Source organism: Peromyscus leucopus, chromosome 9 (assembly GCF_004664715.2).
Source record: "Peromyscus leucopus breed LL Stock chromosome 9, UCI_PerLeu_2.1, whole genome shotgun sequence".
NCBI classification, from domain to species: Eukaryota; Metazoa; Chordata; class Mammalia; order Rodentia; family Cricetidae; genus Peromyscus; species Peromyscus leucopus.
In genome coordinates this window covers 53,681,357-53,703,606 of record NC_051070.1, presented here as the reverse complement: position 1 = coordinate 53,703,606, position 22,250 = coordinate 53,681,357, and the positions used below count along the sequence as shown (strand labels likewise).

The window sequence follows — 22,250 nt, the reverse complement described above, 5'->3', positions numbered from 1 at the left end:
CAGTCCGTCAATGAAGGACGTCAGGGCAGGAGCTCAAAGCAGGACCATGGAGTCAGGAACTGAAGCAGGAACCAGAGTGGAATTATGCTCACTTTGCATGGCTTGCTCAGCCCGTTTTCTCATATAGTCCAGGGCCAGCTGCCCAGGGGTGGCACTGCCCGAATTGGCTGGGCCCTCCCACATCAACCATTAACCCCAATAAAACTCATTGGCTCACCAAGTTGGACTTTGGCTCAATCATTACTTTGTTTTGTTGTGGGTGTTCTATTTGGGGTAAGTAGGAGCATGGGTTTGTGTGTGTGTGTGTGTGGTGGGGTCTCCTTAGGAAAACTTTCTCATAAACATTGGGGAGTCAAGGATTGGGTTGATAGAGGTGACAGAGAAAGGGGAAAGCGGAAAGGAAGGCCTCAGGCTGCAGGCCTTGGCTCCCGGGCTGTTTTCCCACCATGCTGCTGCTGACGGATGAAACAAGCCTCTCTTCCCGCTGTGGAGCAGCTTTCTCCTTTGTAAAGGAAAGGTTTTGGATCCTGTGACCTCTAAGGTCCTTTGCTTCATGTCAGGGTCAGGGTTAGCAAGCCCTATACTCATGGGATTAAAGATCCAACGGTGGGTGGGGGGGTGGACATTGTTCAAAAAGACATAATAACATTCCTGGCTCTGGGGTTCACACTGGGGGCAGGTCAGAGTGAGTCACCGTAGGAAGACAGGAAAAATTAAGGGACCATGGGAAGCCACTCCTCAGAATCTGTACGGGAGTAAAACCTTACCGCAACTGATACAATCAAAATTGCCTACAAAAATAGTGCTTGCTTTAATAAAGACGTTGCCAACAAGGATGTTAAAAACAATAAACCGTGTTGATTTAGGGCTAGAACATTTGCAATGTTGAGTTTAACCATATTAGCCTTCCTCATATCCCTAATCTAAATAATGTAGCTCATGCAGCCACCTAGCAGTTTCATTTTCAAAGGAGATTTTTTAAAAAGATTTGTTTATCTAACTTTATGAGTATGAAAGTTTTGTTTGTGTATTATATGCACCACATGCATACCCGATGCCCATGAAGACCGGAAGAGGGCATCGGATCCTTTGGAACTAGAGTTACCAATCATTATGAGCCACCATGTGGGTGTTAAGAATTGAACCTTTGTCCTCTGTAAGAGCAGCTGGTGCTCTAACCACTGATCCATCTCTCCAGCTCCAGGAAATTCTTTCAAATTAGCAAAATAAGCAAACCAGCTTACTTCGTTTTTAAATTTAATTTCAAAATTATGTTTAATTATGTGTATTGTATTGGTCTGTGTGGGTGTAGGCATGAGTCTACATGTTCCTGTGGAGGCCAGCAGCATTGGATTCCCCTGGAACCACAGTTCTGGAAGGTCATGGGCCACTTAATGTGGGTGCTAGGAGCGAAACTTGGGTCCTCTGGAAGAGCATCGAGTGCTCAAACTTGGTGGGGACAGTAGTGGTGGTGGGGTTAAGAGTGGCCCTGGCAGTGGCCCCTGCTGTGGGACAAGAAGCCACTGCAATAGTTTGTTAGGTAAGTGGGAAAGTGATGATAAGTCTGTAGAACTGTCTAAGTGGACTGAACCAGCTATGAGAAAACTCTTGGGATGATTCCTCCCAAAGGGTGCTTCTAGAAAAGCATGAGCATGTGTGGAGTTTCGGTCTAACTGAAGGTGGCCTCAGTCATCGGTACTGTCTCTTCTTCCTTTGCCAGAGTGGCTGGGCTGCTCTGAGTCTTTTCTGCAGGCAGATGTTTTCTGTTTCTAGAACCTTAAGTGACAGGTGGGGTGGGAGTGGGGGGGTGAGAGTGGGGAGGTAGGTGGGGGGGGAGGGGCTTGCAAGTTTCAGTGTCCCGGACTTGCGAAGTTTGTTTACTTCCTGAGTCTCAGGAGCTTCCCCACCTGTTACAGTTTCCTTTCTGTTACTTTGATAAAAAAAAATACCCTGACCAAAAGCAACTATTGAAAGCAAGGGCTCTTTCAGTCTATAGGATACATCCATCATTGGGGAGGGCAGGGCGGGAACTCAAACGAGCCCTTGAAGTAGAAACCACGGAGGAATCTCTTAGCAGCTGGCTCACTCACAGGCTCAAGCTTGGCTGGCTTTCTTACCAGCTCAGCACTCCCTGCCTAGGGAATGGCACCCACAGTGGGCAGGGCCCCCCTCCGTCAAGTAACACTCGAGACAGTAACCCATCATTGGTTATGAGTCCTGTAGTATACCATCCATGGTGAATGGAAGTTTCCTTCCATGATGGATTGCAGCAGACAGTAACAGTGCGATCAATAATAGCAATCATCCCCCAAGAGGCCTATGGTCTCCCCAGTCACCAGGTCAGGTACTAGGCTTACAGTACCAGACATGAACTCCCTGCGTGAACTCCTTGCTGTGGAGTCTCAAACCCAGTCAAAAAAGCTGCTGGTTGTTGTAGGCGGAGGTTTCTGCATTATCCCACGGCAGGTTGTAGCCATCATTGTCATGCCACTACTGTCCAAGCAGGGACAGCTTGCCTGGCATTTCAGTACTGCAACACACGAGATGCGTGCCTGAGCAGGATTGTGACTGACCGACCATTCTTCCTGCAGCCGTCCACATAGACCTTGCATAGGACGCCATGAAAGTCAGCTCAATCCCTGCTTTATTTTCGCATGTCCTGTAACCAAAGTATATGGTGTCTTCATCACTAGGGTCTTTCTGTTTGGTTCTGGATCGCAACTGACGGTAGTGAAAATGCTTCATAGTGTATGGGGCCTTAGGGGCCTTCTTGGCCGGGTATAGAAGTAACCCACTTCTGGTACTGGGGTTTTTATCTAAGAGTCGTATAACCTCTGGAGCACCCCTTCCCTCTTGTGCAGTTAAGCTTAAGCCCTTTAGATGGTTTTCTGTTATTATTTAATATTAATTACATGTTTGGATGTTTGTGTGTGGTATGCACATGTGGGGGCAGGTGCCGGAGGAGGTCAGAAGAATTCCCTAGAGCTGGAGTTACAGCTGTGGTTGTGAGCCGTGGGTGCTGAGAACCGAACTCTGGTCCTCCGAGAGGGTAGCGAGCACTCTTACCTGCTCAGCCCTCTCCAGTTCCCTTGCTGATTTAATAACTCATTGGTTTTTCAATTAACCCCCTGCTAGTATGACTGTAAGGTAGGTGGAAGAACCATTGCACGTTGTCTGTCTTCAGCCCAGCTCTGCACATCAGGGTTGGTGAAATGATTACCCAAGTCATTGTCAATTTTCTGTGGGTCCCCATACTTAACACTCAGTCGGGTGAGACCCTTGATGGTGGCTTTCCCTGTTGCTAACTTGCACAAAAGTGCTTGTAAGAGGCCTCACAGGTGAGGGTACATTTGCATCCTTCACTGATAGGCGTAGGCCCCTTATAGTCTGTTTGCCAGTCCCTTATGGGGCAAGTTGAATTAGGTATGTGTCATTTTTTGGATCTGTTGTCCCTACTAGAGTATTGGGACACATGACTCTTTAGCTTGTCTTATAAAGGATCATAGCTGGCTCAAACATACATCTCTTGATGCTTTTTGTCCTGATCCCACATAGAACCCATCTTTGTCAAGTTATGCAGAAGACAGACAACTTGGGTAAGGTGGGGTATGGAAATCCACCAGTATCCTGGGAGTCCAAATATACCTGAAACTCTTTTACATTTACAGACACTGGCTATTGTAGAAGTCTTAAAGTAACCCAGTTAAGATTTTATGATATATCAGACCATAATGCTCCTGAGAACTTTATAGCTATGCCAGGCCCTCGCATCTTGTGTGAATATTCCCCATCCTCCTTCCTTTAGGTTGCACCTGTATGTCCTTTAGATGCTCCTTAAAAAATCCGTTTTCCTTAAACACTACGTCAAGCATCTACTCCTTTGGCACCAGGGAAACAGGCTGAGAATGAGACCAGTAGAGGAGACACGGCATCAACCTGCTGAACTCTGAAGACCAAGTGTCAGTCAGTCACTCCCTGAACATTCGATGCTTTTTAAGTTCTGTCAAGCACTCAGAAGTTAGCATTGTCAGGCCATCTATGTAATGAAACCATTTTACAGAGGTCAGGCAGGATAGCAGAACAAGGTCCTGGGCCATCATTCCATGACAAACAGGAGACTGTGAAAGGAACCTTGGGACAGCACTCCAAGGCCCATTCCAAGTGAGTGTGAACTGGTCTTGGAATGCTAAGGGACTTTTTGAAAAAGTGTGTTATCAAGGTCTCATCCAGCAGGAAAAGAGCCCAGCATTTGTATCAGTTGTCTGGCTTCCTCATCCTGGGGCATTTCCATGGGGCCTTGTACATTTCCTCCCTCTAGTGGTCTTGGTTGGATCAGCCCAAGCTGTTTGGTTCAGCTCTGGCCTGCCTGGCTGTACCCTACCCAGGGTCTGTTATGTTCTTGGCGTGAACTGCAGCTGGAGTCATTCAGCTACACTGAGAAAGGCAGTCCTGCCTCCTGGGATGCTCCACTCTCAGTGGGACAGCTTCAGTTAATGTCCCAACAACCACTGTAGGGGTGGTACATCCACTCCTCAACTCATCCTTGGTTCTGTTGGTCCCTGTTGGGGCACCAAGTATTGTGCGTGTCATATCTTCCCAGGAAAAGTCTCTCACATGACCCCCAGTGAAATGGGAAGCCACCACATACTTTAGTCAGGAGACATGGAGGACTCAAGTTGGTACTGACAATGAAATTTCCTCTCTGATGGCTTGGTTTCATAGTAGTGGAAGGTCTGTACAGGCTCCCTGGGGAGAAAAGTCAACAACAGTCTTATCCAGCTGTGAACCCTGAGAACTCCAATGACAAGGCCTGGCAAGATATGTCCATGGGTGGGTGTAATAGTGGTACAAATGTTATGGGGATAACCAACTGCTTTCTGGTTGGATTTATTTGTTTACTCCACAGGAGAAAACACATACCTGGCACTGTAAATAATGCCAAGAATCCATGACTGGGGAGCTCATAGGCCCCAGAGGTGAACCTACTACTATCATTTTGCTATGACAAACTGCCCTTGACGTTCATCTCTCTCTGCACATAGATAGTACAGCTCTTAAGCCCCATAAGAGAAGCTTCTTTGTGCAGTGGGTTACAGTTAACCCAGAAACTCACAATTGGTGTCGGTGCAGAGAATAAACAGCTGTGGAGTGCTCAGCCATAAATGGGACATCTCTACCACACCCCCTCCTCACCAAAGCTCAGGGAATATCTAAAAAGAGAGGGCGGCAAGATCCTGAGTTGGGGGTCAGGAGGGCTGGGTGAAGCAGTGTCTGCTGGACACCACAGGACCACTGTGGTAGCTGTGTTTGCTTTTACAAGGTCTGCATAAGACCGGGCCAGTCGACATTCCAGTATGGAGCAGGGAAGGGCTATTCAGCCCCTAACCCAGCTGAGGAGCTAGTGGATGGCTGTTGGGGGAGGGAATGGCAATTTTGGTTTAGGTTTGTTTGGTAGGTCAGCCAGGCTCCCATGGACGGCCCCACACCCACGCACAGATGGGCAGCACCAACGGGGCTCATTGAGTCAAAATTTATTTTTCAAAGAGAAAATGAAGCTGGGGAGGTAGGGAATGGATCTGGGAGGAGTTAGGGAGAATTCTGATCAAAATACATTGTATGCACGGACCTCTCAAAGAATTTTAAAATTTTCATTTTTAAAAAAAGAAAAAGATATGGAGATTTAGTAAGACTCCAAAAGTTGGTTTCTGGCCTCCAACACACACACACACACACACACACACACACACACACACACACACACACACTTTAGACTCAAGGGTGTTCGTTAAGCACCTTTACTTCGGCTACATGATTATCCTGGGGCTCTCTAAATTGCATTGCTCAAAGGATGTCATTTGCAAGATTTAAAAAATTAAGCGGAATTTAGCATTTAAGTAAAGTTGACAAATTAAAACTCTATGAGCTGGTTAGGGTACAGTCCTTATCTTGAAAGAATTTTCGTTTGTAAACAGAGTGACTAGGTGGTTTTGTGAGGGACGTTATTTAGATACAGGGCTCTACACCAGCTTGATTCATTTTTAGTTTATTTTTAACCCCTTGCTTGTGGAACCTTTAGAAGACCTGCACTCTTCCCGTAGGCAATTTCAATTTTATCAGTTGTGATAACGTTTTAAACTCCAACCAGATTCCAGAGACTGGCTTCTTCTCCCGCCCTTGTCTCAATTTTTCTGCCTTGCTTCAGTGCACAGATGTGATCCTCGGGCTGCAAGGCGAGCGGTTTGGGTTTGCTATTCAGAATCGTCTACCAGAGAAGGGACGCGAAACCGGAGCGAGATGAATGAAAGTTCTGACTTCAATTTTTAGTTTTCAGGTAAGGGGCTGGATTCAGCGTAAGCCTTAATCCTGGTAAACTATACCCTGGGAAATTGAATGCGGGGCGGAGATGTTAGAGGGTGCAGAATCTTCTGGAGAAGAGTGCGCTGTCTGGAACGCGCGGTCCCCTGCGCGGCCAGACCCAACCCATGCAGATCCACCTCCCTCCCTCGGCTGCACTCCCCCCCACCCCCCTCTGTCCCGGGATAAGCCGAGGAAGTTCAACAAAGGGTGGAGGCCGGGCTAAACTGGAGGCCGCCTTCGGGGCGAACGAGGGTCGGGGGAGGGGTTTGCGTCGAGTTTCTCTTTAAAAGCCCCGGGGGCGAAAGCCTGCCCAGAACTGTAGCCCGCTCCAGCCCGCGCTTCGCCTCGCTTCTCAGAGGGTCCTCGGCGATCGGCATGGAGAGGGGCCACTGCTGAGAGCCCAGTCCCAGCCTGGCCACCACGGAGCCCTACTGCCAAGTAAGAGCGCTTACCCTGGTCACCCCCTTTCTCTCGCTGTCCGAAGGCTAATGGGAGCACGCAGGCTCCATCCCCTCTTTTCCTCCTCCCATGGGCCAGCTCCCGCCAGGAATGCAGGAGGACGTGCGGGCTGACAGGTCCCCCTCTTCCCCGCCCAATGCCAGCAGCCCTGCCTAGTCCCACCTTGGGAGGGTCCCCGAAGGCGGTCAATTTACCCCAGGAACTGGGTGCTTGCTCCTGGGGACCCTGGGCACTCCCGGATAGAGCGTGGGGCCTTGGGGCGCACACTGGATGTCTTTGAGGGTGCCGAGTTGGGAAGGGGCGTCTGGAAGCTGGACCGGTGGCTAGAGTTCTGGCTTTTGATATACGGAGCTCATGGCGGGGAGGGGGCAGGGAAGACTCTAAAGTGTGACTGTGAGTGTGGTTTTGGGCATCATGGGGTCTAGTGCCCAGCAGCTGTAGAGCGCACAGCTTGCAATTGTGTTTTTTACCCAGCCTGCTAGAAAGACTCGAGCGAGAAATTAATGAACACAGCGGGAGAAAGTTCCCCGCTCCGAGTATTCATTCCCAAGTCGCCCTGGGAACCTCACACCACCGTTATCCAGGAGAGAGACTGAGCAGTAGGAAAAAAACCTGCACCACAAACACGCAGACCTTTAGATCCCTCTGTCCTACCCGGACTCTGGGACTCTGTTCCTTACTGGTGTCCTCGCTCTGCCCCTTCCCCAAGTCTTGGAGCCATAGGGTGTGGTGGCCTGGCTAAAGTGACTCCGTTCAATCCCGATAGAAATGACTGAAGGAAGCAGACATTCCTTTCTCTCCATCACTCCCTGTCCTGCTGCGACAGAGAATACTGAAAATCTCCCAATCAACCAACCACAACAAAACAGACTGCAGGGGTGCAGTGCGTGGCTCAGGGGACTGAGTTATTTCATGTGGTTAGGATGCACGACGCCAGACACACCCAAATTGGTTTTACCTCCTAATTCCTTGGTGTTGAAGAGATGCGCAAATCAGCTCAGTGGAGACTTTCCCCTTCCACATCGAAGTGCTTAAGTTCGACAGTTCTGGTTTAGTGTTGAGGACTCGAACCTCTGTCTCTTAGCTGGAGCCCTCCCTTACATCACCACTTGCTGTGTGTCAGCCCATTTGTCATCTTTGGAGAATTAGTAATTCGTGGTGGTGTCTTGTGTACTTAATTGGCCAGGGACTGGCTTGAGGGAGGATGCATTCACTTCCTGGGTCACTTCACACATAAGAGCCAGATTCACTGGATTGCTCTTACCTTGGAGAAAATGATGACTTCTTTCTAGCCTTTCCCTCATCCTACTCTTTAGTCCTTGGGACATCTGGTAAACCCATGACAAAATGTGTGAAGCCCAGGAGCCCCTGTGACCTTTGTGTGAAAAAGTAAAACCACTTACACATTAAGTAGCAACACAGAGAATAAAATTCAGTTCTAAGGACGAAGCACACACTGGGGCCTGACAGTCGGAAGTTTTCCTGAATATTCTTCTAGGACAGTTCCATTTATCTTTTTTCTTTTCAGCTGGGAGCCTCTCCTGGCCTCAAAGGAAGAGCTTTGTGAGGGAAACAGATTTTTCTGGGCTGTGGATGTAATCATCAGAAAGCTGACTAATGCCCTAGAAAATTCTACATTGTTTACTTAAGTTGTTTTATGCCGAAGATGTTCAAATATGCACTTGAAAGACTTATGAATAGTTACGTTCTTTTCATTAGTCCCAACATTTTGTCCCACTTACATTATGTCTCTTTTTTCTTTTCTCAGTTTTTTAAAGCAAGACTTGACATCATATGATTTTATCCATATATATGTACATATATCTCTCTCCATATATCAAACACAATCCTGAAAATGTTAGATCACTATGATGCTATTATTACGCTTAAGAAAGTGAACAAAGATTCTTTACTATCACCCATTACTCAGTCTGTATTATATTTCCCTGTTAACTTTCTTCTAATGTCTTTCTGGAGTTGAACTGCATCCCGTTGCTTTGTATAATGTATTGTGTTCCTATTGTATGGCATTGCTTTCAAGCCGCTTTTCTATCTACTCTTTACAAAGTCCCACTAAAGACTGAGATGGGTAGTGTTTAATTCATTTTACCCTTAAGGAAACTTGGAAATGCAGACATTGTCCTTGCAATGTAGCTCGTTGCTGGGTGATTCCTTGGATAAAGGTGAACAATCTTCTAGAATATCAGCGTAGAGTGCCAGCAGCTCCCTTGGCCCCTTGGCCTGCTGCACCTGGAGCTTATCACTTTCTGCCAGAAGACCCTTTGTAATTAATCATTTGGAGCTTGAGATAATGAGCTGCCAAGTCAAGAAAGCTGGGTTTGCTGTAGGAAAGTGGTGTTCTTCTCCGGGTTGAAGACACGTGCCTTGTCCAACTAGGCAGCACGGTCTTTGCCCTTCTTCTCTGGCTTCTTGGTCTAAAAGTAGGATGAAGGAAATGACCGTGTCTGGTTTCTAGAAAAACAAAGGCCTCAGAGGAGGATCTGGGAGAGGACAATCACTGCTCTTTGAGCATCACCTGGGTGTTTTGGCTGCTGGCATCTTTCATACCAATGTCCCTAACTCCTATGACAGAAAAAGTCCCCACTAAAGTCTCAAGTTTCCACACATCTTAGTTTATTTTGCTTTTGTCTAGTGAGAGTTGGTAGCACCAGAGTGTTTTGGTATTCGGATTTTCATCACTTATGTTTATTTGCTTTTTAAATGCAGTGTTAAGTCATTTTACACCTTATTAATGATCATAGGTTGGGATCTTCCTTCCTCGGCAAGCAGTGTGGGAAAAAAGAACTTGTTTCTGGTATTCTACATTCCTAACCCCAGCAGGACTTTTTGAAAAAGCATCGGATAGTCTTAGCACTCTCATCCAAATCAATTGACTGTAGATGAGCAAGTGTATTCAGGGATTCTCAATTCTGTGCTATTGATCTGTGTCTGTCTGTAAGCCACCCCGTCTTGGCTGTTAGTATGTTTGAAACCGGAGAGTGTGCATGTGTCTTCTAACTTTGTTCTCTTCAGAGTTGTCTGGATGACTTGGGATCTCTTGCAATTCCATATGTAGTTTAGGATTGGCTGACTGTCAGTGTCCACAAAGACGTCAGCTAAGATCAGGACTGTTGGATGGATAGGTCAGCATGGGGAGTAGTCTCGTTGTTAAAAAAGGAAGCCTTCCAGTCCATGAACACGGGATGCTCTGCCATTTGTAGAGATGCTTGTTAATCTCTTTCACCAATACCTTGTATCTTCGGGGCAGAACATCTGTGCTTGTTTTGTTGATTTATTTCTAGTATTTTATTAATAGTATGGATGCTATTGGAAATGGGGTTACTTTTTAGTTTACTCATTAAAAGCAGGTAGAAGGGGCTGGAGAGAAGACTCAGTAGTTAGGGCCTTTGTACTGTTCTTATAGAGGACAAGAGCTTGGTTCTTAGTACTCACATAAGGCGGTTCACAATTGCCTATAATGCTACCTCCAGGGGATCTGAAGCCCTCCTTTGGCTTTCACGGGGACACACAATTATAAATAAATAAGTAAGTAAGTAAATAAATAAATAAATAGTATATAGAAATATCATTATTTTGGATATTGATCTTGCATGACCCTGATGAATTCCTTCACTGATTCTAATAATTTTAGTAAACTTCTTAGGAATTAAAAAGTATTATATTTTATTTATGTGTGTGCATGCACATGCCTCTACACACACGTGAAAATCAGAGGACAACTTTCAAGAGTCAGTTCTCTTCTTCACCATGTGGGTTCTGGGGATTGAAACTAAAGTCACAAACCTTGTTGAAGGCAAATGCTTTTGCCTCCTGAGCCATCTTGCTGGCCTGGTTCCTCGGTATGTTTAAAATTGTGCATGTGTGAGTACATCCTTAAATAGGAACATGGTGTTCATGAGGTGGATGTGTGGTCTTCTAGAGAATGGCAAGTCCAGAGGCAGATAAATGTGAAAGCAGGTAGGAACAGATGTGTGCAAATCCCTATGGCCAGAGAGTTCTGGGCAGCAAGCAGATGCTAGTTCTTGTGGTGCTAAAGAGGACAGAGGCTTGCTAAAGCTGGCACTGGGAGCCAGGCTATGACTACAGATACAGGAGGGCTATTAGAATCCGTCTTAGGAGAAGACTTTTGATGTTGAGCAGCAGCAGTGGTAGCTGAGAAAGTCCGTTCTGCTCGGTACAAATGCGAACTTTCAGACCTTTGGGTACAGGCCACTAGCCTGTAGATGCCATTATCCCGAGTGAGCACTGGAGTCTTGGTACCAGCTGGCTTTGTGCAACCGAGCCCAGCCAGCTTCGCTGATGTGGCATTTGGTGCCTGTTGCCGATGCTCTCTGGGCTCTCTCATGGGAGCCAAGGCTGCCATGGGCAGCACAATCCCCAGGTCTGAGGCTTTTAACCAGTTTCAGCATGGCACTCCTACTCTGGCATATCCTGTCACTTCCGGAAGAGCTGAAGATGTGGCTGTGGTCTCTGCCTGTGAGTCCGGTTACTGGTCCCTTCTGGATTTGGCTGTCACGGAAAGAACACAAGACTGAAACAATGGACTGTTGGACCAAGTTGTGCCTCTCGGACCCTCAGACAAGGGCTTGGTCTGGCAGCTCCTGGGAGATGTGCAAAGTGTACAAAACCAAGGCTGAGTCTCAGTTTGACGGTCAGGCCTTCTCTTAGATAAAGAGTCTGGGTAAGAATTCACTTAGGGAATGAGTCAATGGACTGTCTCCCTCACCACTCCTGATGGGTCATCTCAGGAAGAAAAAAAATGACTGTGTACTCCCCACACTAGGACACCCACCATCTCCCACCTAACACACTCAGTTCACCCCAACTATCTGAGCTCCTCCATAACTGTGTGAGCACCTAGACTGACCCTGAGCACTCCACCCTGAGTGATTAGCATGAAGTCTACAGTCAGTTTCATCCCTGGGGACGCCAGGCTTGTTGGGAATGACTGGATTGCTTCCCAAGTCTGCATATCATCCTGGCCTCCAGTCTCATCTCTCCCTGCCTACTTTTTTATTAACTTCCATCTCCTTCCAAGAGGCATGGAAAGTCAGACCAATCTGATTAGTCCCAAGATGTTAGTTCTAAGATACAGTGTGTCTGAAAGTGTGTGTGTGTGTATGTCTGTGTGTCTGTGTGTCGTGTCTGTGTGTGTGTGTGTGTGTGTATGTCTGTGTGTCGTGTCTGTGTGTGTGTGTGTGTGTGTGTGTGTGTGTGTGTGTGTATGAAGGATGGTTAAAATATGCTTTCTTTATGGCATATTAATAGTGGTAGGCCATATGAACAATAAGACCTCTATGATCCCATGTGTAAGCTAATGAAACTATGTAAAAAGTTGGGCATTGTATTGTGCTGACAGAGACAGGTGGATGTCTGGGGCTCATTAGCCAGTCAGTTTAGGCTACTTAAAAAGCTTCAGGCCAGTGAGAAACTGTATCTCAAAAACCAATATGGATGGAGCCTTGAGAAACAACACCAAAGTTGATGTCTGACATCAACATGCATATGTACATATGCTCTGTCACACATACGTGCCCCCATACACACAAACACAAATTTAATTTTAAAAATATAATACAGATGGAGTGGTAGATAGATAGAGTGATGCTTCTCCTGGATTTTGCCCAGATTGTTCCCAATTTGAGATTATATTAGTCATCACCCTTTGAGCATTGACTATGAGCCAGTCACTACTCTGGATGCTTTGAACCTTTCATGTCACCCCAAGGTTCCTATCACTCTTCTCTATTTGCAGAATCTGAGGCTATTCTTAGATACCAACACCCTGTTCTTCTTGGTATTATCTTCTATCCAAGCCATGCTTCCCTTTTCCTTGAGTGATGGAGGTTGGCTATTTGAACCCAGTGTGCATCCTTGCCTTGTGAGTTTCTGTATGGCCTTTGAATCTGACTGTGAGTGTCCCTGCCCCTTCACTGTGGGGAACATGCTGGAGAGATGAGTGTGTCACTTCACTATTATGTGTGTGTTATACATGTATGCACACATATGTGCAGGTGTGCTCACCAATGCAAGGGCACGGGGAAGCCAGAAGGTGACGTTGGAATGCCGTCCTCAATTGCTTCTATATCTTATTTTTTCTTCTGATAGTTTATCTTATTGATCCTGTAGTTCACAATGTCAACCAGACTGGCTGAGCACAGAGCCCTGGGCTTCTGCCCCAAGTGCCAGGGTCACAGACAGAGGCTACTGTGCCCGTGGGCACCAATGATCTCAAGTCTGATCCTCGTGTTTACATAACAAGCGTTTGACCCACTGAGCCGTCTGCCTGGTCTCTCCATGTTAATAATGGTTGGTAGGAGGTTTTACCCTTTCATCCAATCCGAGAGTTTCCAGTAAGCACATTTGAAAGTGTTTGAAATTGTTCTTTCAACTTCCCCCGGGAACACCCTGGTCAAAGTAAGAGTCCACCTCAAGCCAGAGGTGGACTGTGGGGAACCCTGACTGGTCACAACAAATTAGGCCAACAAAGCCCTCATTTTGAAGGCTGAAAAATATTCAGCTTTGTATAGCTACTTTCTTGCCACCTCACTGAGCCCTGAGCATTCCATTTGTATAACCAGAAATAGACAGGACTGAGGTGGAATTCAGGGCCAGGGGCAAAATGAATCAGGCCCAGACCAGTCTGGTGTCTAAAAGTCTCCATCTGTGTCTGAGGCAGTCACAAAGGCTTCCCTCATGTTCCGAGTATACCTCGCCCCAAAACAGCCAGAAACAGCCCCAGACCACCACTCGGAAATGCAGTCTTGGCCCCGAGTCAAGACCATTCATCTCTCCTGTTGGCTTCAGCAGGAATCCCTGTCCAGTGAAGGAGACAACCCTCACCTCAGCCCCTGATCCAAAATCTGAATCTCTAGAGATGTCAAATAGAATATTCTGGTTGGTGGCAGTTCTGCTGAGCTCTGACCCTGTTGTTCAGCAGGGCATGGACCACGCTGCTCTCCTGTGATCTGGGTCCAGTTCTCAGCAACCATTCACATGGCAGCTCACAACTGTCTGTAACTCCAATTCTAAGGGATCCAAAGCCCTCTTCTGACCTCTGTGGGTACCAGACACACACATGGTGCACAGACATACATGCAGGAAAAACACCTATGTACATCAAATTTTAAAAAATTAGAAATCTTTTTTTAAAAAATGAATAAAGGTGTGTTGTGAGGAATGAGTAATCTGACCAGAAGGCAAGTCACATACAATCACATAGAATAACACACAATCACATATAGTCACACATAATCACATAGAATCACACACAGTCACATATAGTCACACAGAGTCACACAGTCACACAGAGTCTCATATAGTGGGGGCCTACAGAAATCTTTTTTAGGAAGACTCTTAAGTGGGGTCAGGGACAGATATGAGGGTCAAAGACCAGATTCCACAAGAACAGTTTGAAAAGCCAAAAAGTACAATGGGCAGATGCAGTGTATGATTTTATGTGATGTGTTTCCCCTCATCTGTGCATGGCTGGGAATTAATATTGCTATACCCAAAACAGTAGCTGATGCTGCCTAGGCTTTGAGGAAGAAGTGCACTCTGGGAAGGGAGCTATGGCCCAGAGCAGTCATTTTGCAAGGGGGACTGGATTTGTCCACACCCAAATCAGGCACACATGGCAGTGTCCCGACGCAGGGTACCACTAGTTCCATATTTTCCACATAGCTCATGTGAGAGTCCTAGTTTGGATCTGTATACATTTCCTTGTTTTAAATAAAGTTTAATGAAACCTAAGCAGATCCTGGAAGAAACTTTCAATTTTCTCAAATGATAGAGATTTTTTTTTTTTTTTACTGTGTTCCATAACCAGAGATTTAAGGTACTTATTTCTGGTGTGCCTCATCATCCTAGTTAGTAATAAAGTATGGGAACAGACATAAAGGGCAGCCTTGAGGAGCCATCATGAATTTACGGAGGATCAGCTGGAGAGATGGCTCAGTGTTAAAAATAGTAAAATTACTTCTTTATTAACTATTTATTCCCTTTATTAATATATAGTACCCTTCTTTTTCTCTTCTGAGTAATTTTGTGTCTACTTTGTCCAATTTATTTATTTATTTATTTATTTATTTATTTATTTATTTATTATTTGGTTTCTGTTTTCTATCCTTTGACTCGCTTTATGGGCATCTTTACCAATGGGGTTTTTCTTTTCTTTTTCTTTTTCTTTTTTCTTTTTGGTTTCTCGAGACAGGGTTTCTCTGTGTAGTTTTGGTGCCTGTCCTAAGTCTCACTCTGTAGCCCAGGCTGGCCTTGAACTCACAGAGATCCGCCTGGCTATGCCTCCCGAGTGCTGGGATTAAACGCGTGCGCCACCACTGCCTGGCTAGGGGTGTATTTCTTGAAGCCTATACACAGCTGGATCCGGCTCACGTGGTCCCACACACAGGGAAGTGTATCACACTGCTTTCTAACTTTAGCTCAGCTGACAGGTCAGGGTGTATGGAGAAAAAACATGGTGGAAGGGCAGCCTTGGAGAGTAGAACATGCACACGAAATCCTACTCAGACGAAGCCCAGGCCAGAGTCCTCAAGACACATTGTCAAAAGGAAGTCATTAAGAAAGCTGTCACACAAAAGCATAAAAGATACCCACCCCAATAGACGCACAGTTCTTAACCTAGAAATAATACAAGAAAAATAAAAAAAAAAAAAATGACACCTCTAATGTTTACAACTCTTTAGCAACTGATTCCAAAGATATCAAAGAGGATGAAACATGGAACAATGAATTCAGAAGTGCTCAGTGCACTGAGAGATGATGTGATTAGCGGTTGGTGACTTGAGAAGGCGCTGTAGGTCTGAAGAAGACATTTGACCGTCTGCATAGTCAAGACAGGAGGTGAAAAAAGAATTAAGCAGGAAGTCAGGAACAAGGAGCTAAAGAGTCAGAAAAGTCAGTTGATGCTTCAGGAACAGCCGATCAGAAAGAAGGAAAAAATAAGAGCTTGAAGACAAGACCTTAAAGAAGTTAGTAACAGATGGAAATAATGAAAAAAACAAGAGACCATGTGAGAGCTTTGGGGTACCCTTAAAAGATCAAATATTTGGCTTGCTGGTATATACTGAAGGAGAGCTACAGGATGAGGGCATAGAAAACCTATTCCATAAAAGAGAAAGCAGAAAAATGTCCAAATCTTGGTGAAAACTTGAGCACCTAAGTACAGGAAACATTTAAACCCCCCAGTACTTGGTTGTGACAAAATATAGTTATATCATCAAAAGTATAAAACAAAGAAAGAGTTTTTTACAATATACACAACAGAAGTGCCAAGTAACAGAGAAGGGCAAACTTACCAGACTAACAGATTCTCAGAAGCAGCCCTGAATACCAAGAGGCCATGGAATGAGATATTCAGGCACTGAAAGAAATTAATTGCCAAGACTATTATACCCAGCAAGGCTATCCCTCACAGTCAAAGGAGAAGTGAAGATCTATGTCAAGACTAGACTAAAGGCATCCATAGCTAAGCTAGTAGACCACAATTATAGAAGATGGTAGAAAGAATCCTATACCAAGAAGAGAAAAATGTAACAAACACCATAATTAGAAAATATGTTTAAGTTCCATTAAAAAAAAAATAAACATGCCAGTGAGAAGTAGGAAAGACTCGAGTATTACCAATGGAATAAACCCTCAAATCTGCAAAATGAAAAAAGAGAGAAATGAGCAAAATAGATCAAAACTACTAAAGGAAAAAAATCAATAAAATGTAAGAACCAAGTATATAGGTGTACATAGGTTTCACTAGTAACCCTGGATGTAAATAGTCTTAATTCTCTAATTAAAACACAGGTGAGCTGATTTAAAAAAGAAGACTCAGTAAGATAATACCTATAATAAACATCCTTAGACTATGAGGACACAAACAGAATGGATGGATGAAAAATGGCAACCCAAGCAAACAAATTCCAGAAGTAAGAGTAGACTAAACAGACATAAAGACAAAACAGCTTAGGTGAAGAGGGCTCCTATGTATTGATCAAAGGAACCTTTTTTTTTTTTTTTTTTTTTTTTTTTTTTTTTTTTTTTTTTTTTTTCCGAGACAGGGTTTCTCTGGACTCACTTGATAGCCCAGGCTGGCCTCAAACTCACAGAGATCCGCCTGCCTCTGCCTCCCAAGTGCTGGGATTAAAGGCGTGTGCCACCACCGCCCTGCCTCAAAGGAACCTTTGGTCAAGAAAAATATAGCAATAAATTTATCTGTGCCAAGCATTGGAGCACCTAGTCTTTCAAACAAATACTACTAGACATCTAAGGGAGATGTAAGCACTATATTAATATAATAGTAGATGGCTTTAATACCAACAGTAGCTCTATGCAGAACTAGAAAACAAAAACAAAATTTCCTGTGACCTCCACAGCTTGATCTTAGAAACTCAACTAGGGTGATAAGAAAATAAAGAAAACAGACACACAGACACAGACACATGTACGGAAAAGCCAGGACCAGGTGGGCTCTGCTCACTCTGATGGCGCAGCACCAACTACTTCAACAACCAGAACCAGGAGCAACTAGCTGTAGGAGGTCTCTGGTAGTCTCAGGTTGCAGTTATCTGGAAGGAGGAGGAGGCTGAAGTTGCTAGTTTTTGCACACACTGGTCAATAGTTTGTAAGCGCTTGTACTTGAACACTGTCAACATTCACACTCAACTAGAGGAAGGCTTTGCCATTCTGATGAGTCTGAGGTACTGGGGTTCTTGACATGGTGGTGGCCATGTGAAACAAAGCACATTCACTCAGGACTTCACCTACTCTTTACAAATTCACTCCAGGCTTTCTTAGCTGCCCAGAAAAATTCATGTAGTAGTCCAAAAGGTCTGAAATAGCCAAGGAAACTTAAGCAAAAAAGCAATACTTGGCTTCAAAGCATACTCCAGAGTCATAGAAACAATGGCAGCATGTTGCTGGCATACAAGCAGACAGACATGCAGACCAGTGGAACACGACTTTGTCTTTAGTCAACTATTTCTTGGTAGAGTGTTAAAAATATACATCTGGTAAGCTGGCCCCATGGTAATGTACTTGCTGCATAAGAATGAGGACCTGAGCCATGTGAAGAAGGGTGTGATGGCATGTGCCTGTAACCCCAGTGTTTGGCAGGTGGCTATAGGTAGATCATAGGGCCTCATCAAAACAGTAAGTTCTAAGTTCAATGAGATTCCCTGTCTAAAAGTGTAAGGTGGAAGTTGAGCTCTGGCTTCCATATACATATGCATGGACAAGTTCGGATACACACACTACTAAATAGTTTCTACAGTAACTAATAACAGTAAAGGGGAAAAGAGGGTAGCCACATGTAAGAGACTGAACCTAGGTCCTTATCTTACCCGGAAACCCCCCTACTCCCAAATCAAAGTGGAGAGTTTTGTAAGACTTAAACACTTACTTTTACTATTAGAGAAAAAACACAAGGGAAATACTTCAGGAAACACACAAGGATTTCCTGGATAAGACTCCACAAGTACAAGGCAAGAAGCAGGCAGGAATTGGTGGCTGGAATTACGTCAAGTTTGAAAGGCCCTGCACAGCAGGCAAACAATGGAGTGAAGGGGCAGCCTAAAGAATGATGTGGACTTTGCCTTCCATTCATCTCACTATTAATATCCTCTAAACACAGAGAGAACCCAAAAGGTTAAAACAAGTAGTCCAAAGAATGTCAGAATAGATCCTTACAAACAGGAAATAAAAATGGCCAAGAACTTTTTTTTTTTGGGGGGGGGGGGGGCTCATTTTGTCACTCACTAAGTACACACAAATAAAAACTGCAGTGACATTCTAGCTCACTTGAGTGAGAATATATATATATATATATATATATATATATATATATATATATATGTTAATGAGGATTCGGAGAAAAAGGAGGCCTCCTACACCATCCTACTTAGCTTTAACTATCAACTTGATACAACCTAGAGTCATCTGAGAGAAGAATTTCAAATGAGGAGTTATCCAGGTCAGATCTATCCCTGGGCACATCTGGCTGGAGGTTGGGGTTGTCTTGATTGTTAATTGCTGTAGGAGGGCCCAGCCCACTGTGAGTGGCACCATTCCCTAGGCTGGTGATCTGGGGCTGTATAAGAAAGCAGTTTCTTCTTTAAGATCCTGCTTGGGTTCTTGTCATGACTTCCCTCTAAGATGGACTGTAACCTGTAAATTGAAATAAGCCTTTTCTTCTGCTAAGATGCTTGGGGTGGGAGTGTTGACTTTTTCATCAATATTGCTGATTTTCTCCTGTTTCTAACTTTCCTGTCTAAATCTTGAGTTAAAGTCATCTGTTTGTACCCTCTTCCAGGTCATTGATCATTTTTACCAGAAAACTTTTCAAATATTGATCTGGCATTTTACCTATTCCAGTGTCTTTGGGTTCAGAAGTTGAGTTAGGTTCTTTTGAAGGAGCCATGTTGTCCTCGTTTCTATGTGGCGATTTGTATGTTTATTGGTTGGATCTCTCTCTCTCTCTCTCTCTCTCTCTCTCTCTCTCTCTCTCTCTCTCTCTGTTGTTGTTGTTTTGTCTTGTCTTTTTGTTTTCCAAGGTAGGGCAGAATATTCTTTTTGGGCAGCCTAGTGGTGAGGGCTTCATCCCTGGCACCAAACACTTTTGGAAGGAGTTTCATTTCTTTTCACTCTGCTGGGGAACCATGAAGATGGAGCACACGGTGCCATCTTTTTCCTGCTCTTTTCCAGAATCCCTGCTCTTCGACTTCCTCCATGGGTTTCAGAGGATGGATCTTCCTCTATTTCTCTCTTGGGAAAAAAGTTCATTTTTCTTTATTTCAGTGCACTGGCTCTCGCAGCCCCTTGTCTACCACCTTACCCAGATTCCCCTCATGAGGGATTTTCAAATCCTACTATCTGTACATTGTCAATCCTGCAATCAAATCAGGGACTCTGGTATATACCAGAAGGTTCCTGGGGTGCCAGATAAAGTGCTGTTGTTTGGACAATTGAAGTAGCACGGTTCATAGAAATCCAAGAAATGGGAGCACATTGAAGATCTAGAGCCCCCTTCACCCTCTGATCTCATCCTTCCCTCAACTCTCCTGGAGCAGAAGGCCTTGGCTGACGTAGCCTTACTTCAAAGTCTTCTTTAAGATCCTGCTTGGGTTCTTGTCATGACTTCCCTCTAAGATGGACTGTAACCTGTAAATTGAAATAAGCCTTTTCTTCTGCTAAGATGCTTGGGGTGGGAGTGTTGACTCTGTAGTCCTTTGTCTCATTGCTTTTGGCACAGTTTTGTGCCTTAGCTTATAAAGCCCAGACGATTGAGCTTCTAAAATATAATACAGTCTATAAATGAGAATTTCTGGTTTTTAAACAGTGGTTTATAAAAGCTGGATCAGGAAGGACCTGCCTAGGTTCATCTCAATTCACACTTGGCGACATCAAAATTCAAAATTAAACCCAGCCCTCCGAAGTTCATAGCTGAGCATCAACCCACACTGTCATTGGTGCTTGAACAGCTTGACGGGGACCAGGAGTTTAACACCAGCCTGAACCAAGATACCAACTATTCATATTTGACCACCAACGGTGGGCCAGAGATTCAAGAAACTTTCTCCTTGATTCTTTTTACAAAAAAAATCTCATGAACTAGGTGTTTCTCATTTTCATGTAAAGATTGTTTTTAAGAATGTATCCTTGGCCAGGCAGTGGTGGCACACACCTTTAATCCCAGCACTCAGGAGGCAGAGCCAGGCGGATCTCTGTGAGTTCGAGGCCAGCCCTGTCTACAGAGTGAGATCCAGGACAGGGACCAAAACTACACAGAGAAGTCCTGTCTTGAGAAACCGGAAAAAAAGAATGCATCCTTTTGCGTCTACAGGATTATTAAGACTAGAAAACCTAAGTAGACCTGGTGTTCCTCATGCTAATGAGCAGTGGACATGGAATTCGAACCCAGTCCCAAGTGGTCCTAAAATCCTGGTTTATGTTGCTTGCTGTCCGTGGGCAAGCAGCAGTGATCTGTTGTGTGTGGAGGGAGAATATGGGGACAGCCGGAGTGGTCACTGACCACTGGACAAGATTCATGTACAAGGCCTTGGGGAGGTGATGTTTCTGAAGAAGTCCTGGGACCCTGAGACCCACTGTGTGAGTGAATTCTTTTCCACATACCTCTCAGACAGCCCTTGTATCCTACAGCACCTCTGGTCAGGAGGGCTTAGCGGACATTGTATTCTCAAGAGGATTGAATGTAGTGTAAGAATATCCTTAACTACTTAATTGCAAGCCAGTGAGAAAATACTGGGGACAGAATTTATCACTTTCTGATAAGCAACAGTGGCAAGCAACCCCCTTGTAGCAGTCAGGGTTTTTTATTCCGCCAGTCACATACTTCAGTCCTTAGTCATGCTGCTCATAGCCCTCTGATGTTGACCTTTTCCCGGGCTCCACCAGATGAGTCCTCAAGAGCATCTGCTGCAAAGTTCCCACGTATCACTCAAGTGATATTCAGTAGGATAGTCTTCAAAGAAGGTCTTATGGAACAGCCCCCCACAGCCTGCACAACCTCAGTATGTGTGGACCGAGCTGCGGAGTCTGCAGTCATCGCCCGTGTCCGCCTGACCCAGTTGGCCGACACCCCCCGGCTCACAGACCAAGGATTCCAGAATTCCCGTGACGTCTGTGATGCAACTTCCCTGCTGTGGAGTGTTCTGAGACTCTGGATAGGAAGAGACACCTCGGAGGAGTTCAGAGGGATGCTGAAGAGAGTTCTTTCTGCTGTCTGACCACCCTCTCAATAGTGTAGAGATGAGGCTCCCTCTCTCCCTCCTTCCCCCACTCTGTCTCTCTCCCTTCTCTTTCCTCTCCTACCCCTTCTTCCCCCCTCACGGTGTATGGTGCTACACAATGCCCATGCACATCTATGCTGAGGCCAGGGAAGACATTGGATGTCTCCTTCTATTGCTTTTTTTTTTTTTTTTTTTGGAGACAGAGTCTCTAGCTGAACTTGAAGCCCCCTGTCTAGGCTAGGCTAGTTGGCCATCGAGTACCCAGGATCCATCTGTCTCCATATCTAATACTTGGGTTACAGGCATACATGACCATGCTCAGCTTGTATGTGGCTGATCAGGATTTGGACTCAAATCCTTTTGCTTGCACAGTAAACACTTTTTAGCCCCTGTACCATCTCCCTAACCCCTTTCTTTTTTTTCTTATAATTATTTTATTTTTATGTGTCTCTCTGTCTCTGTCTTCCTGCCTCTCTCTCCCCACCCCCGCCGTGTGTGTGTGTGTGTGTGTGTGTGTGTGTGTGTGTGTGTGAGAGCGCGCACGCGCGCACGCGCGCGCGTACCTTCGGAGGCCAGAAGAGGGTGTCAGATCCCTTGGAGCTAGAGTTGCACATGGTTATGAGCTACCTGATGTGGGTGCTAGGAATTGAACTTGGGTCT

The 22,250-nt window shown here is 45.2% G+C and overlaps 1 protein-coding gene across 3 annotated transcripts in view; it reads left to right on the top strand.

The window, feature by feature from the left end:
* The first annotated feature begins 250 nt into the window (after positions 1 to 250).
* The window catches only part of Loxl2 (lysyl oxidase like 2), an 89,786-nt gene continuing 67,786 nt past the window's right edge, over positions 251 to 22,250 (top strand). The window contains exons 1-2 of one of the 3 annotated variants that reach the window (XM_037208423.1): positions 251 to 273; positions 6,203 to 6,331. The gene's annotated coding sequence lies outside the window, so the exon portion shown is untranslated. Of the gene's footprint in view, positions 274 to 6,202; positions 6,332 to 6,552; positions 6,796 to 22,250 lie in introns of those variants that run through there. The other 2 variants (XM_028883178.2, XM_028883180.2) reach the window with 2 other exon arrangements.